General features: G+C 36.2%; 1 pseudogene; it reads right to left on the bottom strand.

Moving 5' to 3' along the window:
• Positions 1–345: 345 nt before the first annotated feature.
• On the bottom strand, positions 346–6,720 carry LOC127639355 (T-cell acute lymphocytic leukemia protein 1 homolog; annotated as a pseudogene).
• Positions 6,721–8,631: the final 1,911 nt, after the last annotated feature.

Below are 8,631 nucleotides of genomic sequence, written 5' to 3'. Positions count from 1 at the left end.
ATGGAGTAAATACAGGTAAAGTAGGACACTTTCTGGTCATTTGTCATTGGCGTTGTTGATCTAAATCGCTACATTAATGATATTCCATACTAGTTTAAAATTAATTTAAAGGAATTGGGTTCAATGCAAGTTGAGCTCAAACGGCCCCATTTATTGCGTAATGTTGATTAACACAAAGAATAATTTTGGTAAAATTTCTAACTAATTTTATCTGTGTACAGTTATATCCAACATTACCACTTCATTTTCATGATGACGCAACGCCAGTAATTCCTGTATTCGCCTCAGTATAAGGGTTTAACATTGAAATTAAGTATTCACAACACACATTTTTAGGTTTGTTGTTTTTATTTTTGTGGGTTTTATATAAAATTTTTGTGAGATATAACATTGCATATATACATAGATAGATTTTCACCTTACAACAAAGGTTTTTCTACTAAATATCACATTAAAATAACAATTTGTTTGTTTGTTTGTTCATTTAATACCCAATAAAATATTTAAAGGTACCAAGACTGGTTACTCAATCCTCTGCTAAAAAGCAGATCAAGTTCATACAAGTCAATTAAAGTGACAAAACACTTAACCAATGAATGTATCATTGTGAGATGGGGAGGGGGGGGCCTCAAGGGGGGCATGTTTAATTCAAAGAAATGAACTAGGCAATGGACGCTACTAAATGGTGTACCATGATCACAATGCAAAAGAACAGTCAAAGAGGGATCTTCGTTACAAACACGATATTATTCCGGCTTATGTACACATTCTTGTACCTCCTCCACCATAAGCATTTGCCCAGTGTATGACAAAATGCTTTGTCTTGTTCGCCTGTTTTTCCCCAAACGTAATACTGAAAAACCATTTACAAAATGGCAATACTTTTTTCCCCAAATAGCATTGATTTTATAGCTACTGCCAATGAGAATAATATTTGTTGAAAATCACAACCACAACAAATATCCTTGTGAACAACACTTGTCTTGAAGCTTTTTTGTCCCTATGCTCAAAGCCACAGTAATGAAGCTGGGTCTTTCCCCAAATAATCAAGAACAGCAGTAATTAAGCATTTTCAGAATTGAATAATATAATTGTCATTGACATTGGCTTTGACTGCTATGCTACACCCAGTTTGTTTCAAACTAACTTGAGGATCCAGCGTTTCCATGTCCTCCTTACCCAGTCGTGTACCTGATGACATGTAGCTTGGAATGCAAGACAAGGTACCATTCAGAATATCCCTTCAATCTTCTGTTTTCTTTACGCTTACAGGTGGTGATCGACGATTTCTGTCTGCCCTAAATAACCAAGGACTGAAAGCTACCTGACATTTCCCTCTGTACCACTGTGTGTTTCACAACGGAGAGCATCCCGGCATATAAAGCACGAAGAAAACAGCTTAACAGAAAGTCGAAAGTATGAATATGCTTGCACACAACATGAATATAAAATATTTTAGGTCCATGGAGCACTGCACCCTCTCAAACCTGGGTTTTTACTCCAGAGTACTGTCCAGCGATACTCAATCAATGCTAGCACAGTCATCGCTGGGCATTTCCGTCTAGGGGTTGGCTGGAATGATGCAGTCCTCTTGCGGAAGGCCTGGACTCCACGGATGAGTCTTGGTCCTCAGTAAAGCTCTCCGGGCTGGCATCCCCGTCCAGCAGGCTTCCACAGCTGGAGTTGGGGCTCAACATTTCCTGAAGGAGGTCGTCTCGCACCAGGGTTGCATCTCGTGTGGCCCGGGCGGGTGCCTCGCCATCCACGATGTCATCCTGGTCGTTGAGGAGCTTGGCCAGGAAGTTGATGTACTTCATGGCCAGGCGAAGGATCTCGTTCTTGCTTAGCTTCTTGTCAGGTGGGTGGGTGGGAATGAGTTTGCGGAGTTCAGCGAAGGCACCATTCACATTCTGCTGCCGCCAACGTTCACGGCTGTTTGTGAAAATCCGTCGCACGATTTTGGGCTGCGAGCCTGTGAAAGCAGAGGAAATAAAGTCAGTATATGTTCATGGAATTTCGCATTTTCAAACGTCAGACTAACCACTAGGTTTCCATTTGTTCTCAATGCACTGTGCAACATTCATGGTTGAGTGCTTCAACAGAGGTTTCCTTGTGAACACACCTAAGGTGTTCGCTCACTTCTCACTGATAGATTAGCTCTTTATCTCCCCCTATTTAGCTAAGAATTAATTAACCTTTCTATTATCTATGGCATTTTACATTCAATTACTCAGGGCCATTTCTCATCCTAGACAGCTCTGTTGGAGCGGGGCTATCAATGCTTCACTATGCCTGATGCACCAGTGACTTTGTATAATTACACTTATTTAAATGGATTCCAAACCTCTTGAATTGAGGAATAATTTAAAGCATTTTTTTTTTTTTTAAGAAATTTGCCTTAAAACAGCAGAGAGGGCAATGTTACCTTTGATGGTCTTTGGCAGTGAACTTCAAAAATGACACAATGCTGTGCAGAATTCTATATCATATAAGAGCATGTTGTGTTGTGGTGTATTTGGCGTCTTCACCTCATTAGAATCCTGCATCTTGCAGCCAAACACACTGTCATATTTGCATTTTTATAGGCAACTCGCAGCTATCTCTGCTGTGCATACACTGTGATTTTTGGGCTGGTTCCTACTGGCGACTACCCTCTTCCCCATCTCTCTCTTTCATGCCTGTTTTCTTTTTTCTCACTTGTATTCACCTTTCTGCGTCACAACATCATTTTGTCACCAGTTGTATCTTATTTTGAGAAAAATGCATTGCATTTCTATGCAATTCAGGATGATTTTGGAGTTTCTATCTAACTTGAAAATGTAAGTGACATTAGTGGATTGCAAGGAGTTTTGATTAAAGATTAAAGTATAATTGCCAACTCTACTGTTTATTTTATTATTAGTTTTGATCCATTTCCATTAATAATCTACGTGCCATTAATTCCATGGTGCATATGCATGTTTTTAAGCATATTAAAGTGCATACGAATTTATAGACCTTGAATAAGGCTACTAATTAGCCTTGAAAACAACCTTATAAGTGATGCAAAATAACTACACAGATAACGAAGTGCCTAAAATTGAAAGTCGCATGATACTTCCTTTGTTTTAATGGTTCATTTCCATTTTGTATGTTTCTGTTCTACAGGACGTGATATTTTGCAACAGGCCTCTACATAATTATCTTGCCAAATCGGACTAGTTATGACTCCAATTCCAAAAATGAAATATCAGAAAGTAAAAGACACAGCCAAAGAGTGGCTTACCATACTTAGAAAGATATAAAAATGCTCCTACCGTCGCTGATTTCAACCTCATATGGCGCAGGTCTGCGCTTCACTCGATTGCTAGGATACATCCCATACTGATCCGCTTCTCCAGCAAAACCACTGAGGAAAAACATATTGACTATTCGTTAAATGTGATTTGGAAAATTATTATTAGGCTATTATTATTTTAAATGCAGTTTATTAATATTTATCTGTTTAAAAAGTCGTGCGTTATATTTAGCTATCATATTAGCACATATTAATTTGTCAATAAAAAATAATACATAAATTATACGTAAATAGCCTACATAAATTAAGAAAGGAATGGTGTAGCTACATAAAAGATAATAATATCATAATTTTAATAAAACAAATTATTACGTAACAATACCTCTCAAATTCTCAAACTTACGTTAATAAAGGAAAACTTTATTTAAAAATTAATTATCAAAGTATCAATAAACGTATTTAAAGTTCACTATAGGTGCTTATGTCATTACAGTAGGTTATATAAATCATTCAGAAATCATAAAAAGATGAATCTGAGCAAATAAGAACAATTAAAAGATCTTTGCACATATTGCACAATGTTTTGAAAATAATTATTGCACAGTTGAAGAATATAAATAAATGCATTTTATTTTTGAAAAGTCATATTAACCCTTAATATTGTATAAAAAGAATGAGAATATATAGGCTACTTAATAGCCTGTATATAAACCTATAGGCTACCTGTTAATAGCGGCGAGCGGTTGCGCCATGTTGCTGTAGAGCATCGCTCGGGCCGGGAGAGGGAAAGCGGGCGGGCTCAACTGCACCATTCGAGTTTCGCTCAGCGGGTCCCTGGGAGGCAGCGGCAGAGGAATCGGTGGTCTGCACAGCTCTGTGGTTTGCACCTTATGGCTGCCGTCTGACTTGATCTCTCTCTCTTTTATATCCACGGTCCCTCCTCTCCTGGACAGCTCGATCACCGGCACTTCCTTTTTTAGCTCGGTGGCGTGGTAAGCCGTTTCCTTGGCAACGCCATTAAGGATGGGAGTCCCGTTGCATCGCTGCTCGGGGAGGTGATGCTCTCCGTTCTCCTCGGGCGTCGTGCCTTCCTGTTTCACACATGCATCTCCCTCCTCTACGTGTGCCAAACCTGAGGAGGAAGTCGAGTTGGTGTCGCGCGGGGGGGATTCATAGGCATCCATGCCCGGACTGTGCGGAAATGGTTCGGATTTCAGTTTTTCCATCATCCTTTATTGCGGATCCGAAAAACAGTTTTCCAAAACCAGAACAGGCGCAAAAGAATACAATAAAAACGGTATCCAATGGACGTTGTAATCCCAATTTGGTTATCCTTGGAGGTCACCTGTAAAAAAAATACAAATAAAAAAATAGTACACCTCTTCTAATGCACATTCGATGAAAGGCATTGAAACGACACGATATTTTGCGGATCCTTTCTGTGCGCGCGTGACTGGAAACACTGACAGTACAGTCATGCAGCTCTATGACAGCACTAGAGTCTCTCGTATAACTGCTGTGTGCAAAGTCATCACATACAGGCCTGTGCATATGACAACCACAGGGATTAGTGCAGCTATTATGGGCAATAGCAATCTTTTATAAAAAAGTTTACATAATTAAAAAACTCATAATTTTGTAGTTTACTACTCCATTTGGATCAATTCTAGACATGTTTGTTTGCTAGAATATGAAGGTATAGCCTTTAAGAAAGCACAGCAATTTTCTTTACCAGCACAAATAGCCTGTATGTAAAGACCAATATGTATAGGCATTAGAAGTCAAATTAAATGGTTTTGAATGAGTTATTTTGCGCGTGCGCGTGCGTGTGCGTGTGTGTGTGTGTGATTGACCTGACCTTGGCCTATCATATCAACATTGTGCTCGTGGTATCTGGAGATAAGCATGTCATATCGGTGTCTTCGTTAGGAAAGAGCTTATCTTCCGCAAACATTGTTCTACATAATATAACCTGAACCGCATAATTACAGGCCATATTCGGTAACACATCTCAGATGAGCATATGAATTAAACATGAAATAATGTTAAATATCTACACGTTATTATTGTTGTTACTATTAAACTAATAATAGTAACTAAAATAGTATATGATAATGTATATTATACAACTATAGCCTATATTGGGCTATAATATTACAATACGTGTCCTTTGTGTCGTTATGTTATTGTCAAAACTGGCTTGAATTATGAGAAATACTTCGGATTTGCATTTACTTATTTATGTCATTTTAAGTCATTTTATATAAGCTAGACCTATTTAAGGCATTAAACTTGAAATTATATCCAACATTATTTCCTGAATTTTATATTAAATAGGCATTACGCATTTTTATTAGCATGGTGTTTTTCCAACTCATGCATGAGAATAGAATTTAGTTGACTAATTGTGTAGATAATAATGTCATTTCGTTGTTGAAATATGTAGAACAAATCATATTTACTTATTTATTTATTTTGAGTCTATTTATTTATTAATGTATCTTGTTTAGGCTATTTATTTATATATTTATTTTTTAGGCTATTTATTTATTTTGTTTAGGCTATTTATTTATTTTGAGGCTATTTATTTATTTATTTATTTATTTTGTTTAGGGTATTTATTTATATATTTATTTTTAGGCTATTTATTTATTTTGTTTAATATATTTATTTATTTATTATGTGGCGCTATGTTCATGCTCAAAGAAGCCAGTTGCATCTGACACTTAATAGCTTGCTTAGTTTTGTATTTTGTGTGTAAATACACTAATATAGTATGTTTGACATCGAAATAAGAATATCGATATTGCAAAAACAAAAAAGCATTATTTGTATACCGCTCTCAAATGTGACCAATAATCCACACGTGAAGATTAACCAACTAAAACTAAAAAAAAAAAAAAAAAAAAGTAGCCTTACAGTAGGCTATTTAAGAACAGATAACCCCACCAAATCTTAATTTAAGTTTTAACTATAATGTTGATGATTATTACCGTTTTATTTGCGGAGTTATGGAGGCTATTATTTTCCTTTATTTACTTTACGTCGTAAAACGGAAAAGAGCAGCCCAGAGCATTTGTGCAAGTGAAAAATAGAATTGAATCGAATAAACAAACTTTAGATAAAAATGATCATGTCTAAAACGTCTTTTAATTATAAAACAAATGCCAAATCAATACCTGCTGTATGCAGGCTCAAGGGCCTATTCGCTATTGGACCAATCTTATAGCTAAACAAAAAAATGCATTAATCATAACTCATCATACATACGTCTTACATAGCGAGAACACCGAATTATGTCTCGTATTAATATCAGATAAGCGCAGAATCAACTATATTCGCATCTTACCGTCGTCGGGTTGCGGTGGATGTTAATGTGTGCATGGAGCCATTTTGTGAAGGGTCATCCATGTCTGAGGTTTTAGATGCACTGAAGTGCTGTGTGGAACTGGAAGTGAGGTCTATATAATTCCACATCACGTCCAGTGTGCGCCTCTCAGTATGGGGAGCGGAACACGGGCGCAATGTGGCCAGGCGAGATAAGAGCGCAGTGGCGGCCACTTCGCGCTCGATAAGCCCCTAAACCCATTATTTATGAAATGATTCATTATTATTTTGCTTTTTATCGAGGGCAAATGCGAAGAGAAATATATAGACTTATATTGTGAATGATGTGCATAAAAAAATAACTCCGCAGATTGAGGGAAAACCCAATGCGTAATATATAGGTAGTCCTGCTGAACTGCTTCAGGGCTCGATCAGAAATTAATTATGCTGCCGCAAGTAACATATTTTCAGTGATATTGTCTGGGGATGTAAAAAAAAAAAACCCCCATTAGCGTCAGTTTGTTTTAACACATTAGGGTGCAGCGGCCAAAGGCTTCATTGCTTTTATTTTCTCTCAAAACACTAAATAGCATCCAAAAAAATATACCAGTGTACTTTCCTAAACACCTGTGTGTCACTATGCACTGCAAAACATTCCTGTTCCATGAGGTCTCTGCGTGTGGCCCCTATAGGTTGATTTTGAGGCAATTTCATCTAATTTGTAATATTTATTTAAATGCTGTTATTTTATGTAACTAATGAAAATCCATGAAATTAACAAATTTCTTTTGAGACAAAATATTTATTTATTATTTTCATTAAATTAGTTTTTTTAAGAACTGTCCCATCAGTGAAATGATGGTATTTGAGGTAAATAATAATAATAATAAAAACTGTTGTAGGGGGTTAAAGGCTCCTATTAAACACATTCTTTGTTTTAAAAAGTGCAGCAAATAAATTAGCTAAAAAATATCCAAAGTGGGCTCACATTGACTCATCCAATCATAACAGAGATTAGTTTGTTTATAGAATACTTCAGATGTAATACAATGCAAAATATGTTTGAAATTAACAGGAAATGGTTGACTTTTTCTGAAGTAGTTATTTTGAGTGAGCATCATCTAAATTTGTTACTCAATAAAAGCATCTTACTGTCTCACAATTATTTGCATAGATTGAAAATCGTGCCCTATAACTATTGCCTCTTCCTACAGGATATCACTTTAAACCCCCCAGGGGCCTTTTACCCCAAGAGAGCCATTTAAAATAAATAAATACAACTTTTAACATTTGAATCAAAACAACTTTACGTTATTATTTCATTTCACACAAGTTATGTTGCTCCATCAATATTCAACCAAAATAAATCAATTTATTAGATCTTGATATTTGTGACCAGAAAAAAGCTAAATTTCCTTAAGGGGTGCCTTTAGCCCCGTTGTACCCTACAGCATTTTGCACAGAGGGATTGAGATTCAACTGTAAATAATGTACATAACTCACCCACCCTGTGAGTAACAAGTAGTGTATATTAGAGAGGTTATGAAGGTAGACAGTCATAAATTGTAGAGGCTCCCTTTGATTATTTTGGGTGCACACTGACCTCAGAAATCGGTAACAAACTAAGGTAATAGACTAATTCTAAAGGGAAGGAAAAATAAACACAATATGTTCAGAAATGATGCCCTAACATTATATTGATATCTGCCAACAGTATTTTCTAAAGTTATATGCATCGTTCTAAACTGGCCGATATAGCCGATATGCGTATTATCTATTGGTTGCACAATGTTCTGATGATGTGTCAATAAAGGATCCACCAACATTAATTGCCAACAGTATAAATTATAGGCATCCTTCTATATTAGCCGATATGGGAAGCACATAACATCTGGGCCTTTTTTTAAATTATTATTATTATTGCATATTATATTTTTTTCCTATGTAAAAATGTAGTTTGGCCTTTAACAAAATGGTACATATTTAAAATAGGTTTAATCTCTATTGGATAGCATACATTTTAAAAT

Source organism: Xyrauchen texanus, chromosome 48 (assembly GCF_025860055.1).
Source record: "Xyrauchen texanus isolate HMW12.3.18 chromosome 48, RBS_HiC_50CHRs, whole genome shotgun sequence".
Lineage (NCBI taxonomy): Eukaryota > Metazoa > Chordata > Actinopteri > Cypriniformes > Catostomidae > Xyrauchen > Xyrauchen texanus.
Note: the sequence above shows the minus strand (reverse complement) of the source record. Positions and strands in the feature narration are given on the sequence as shown.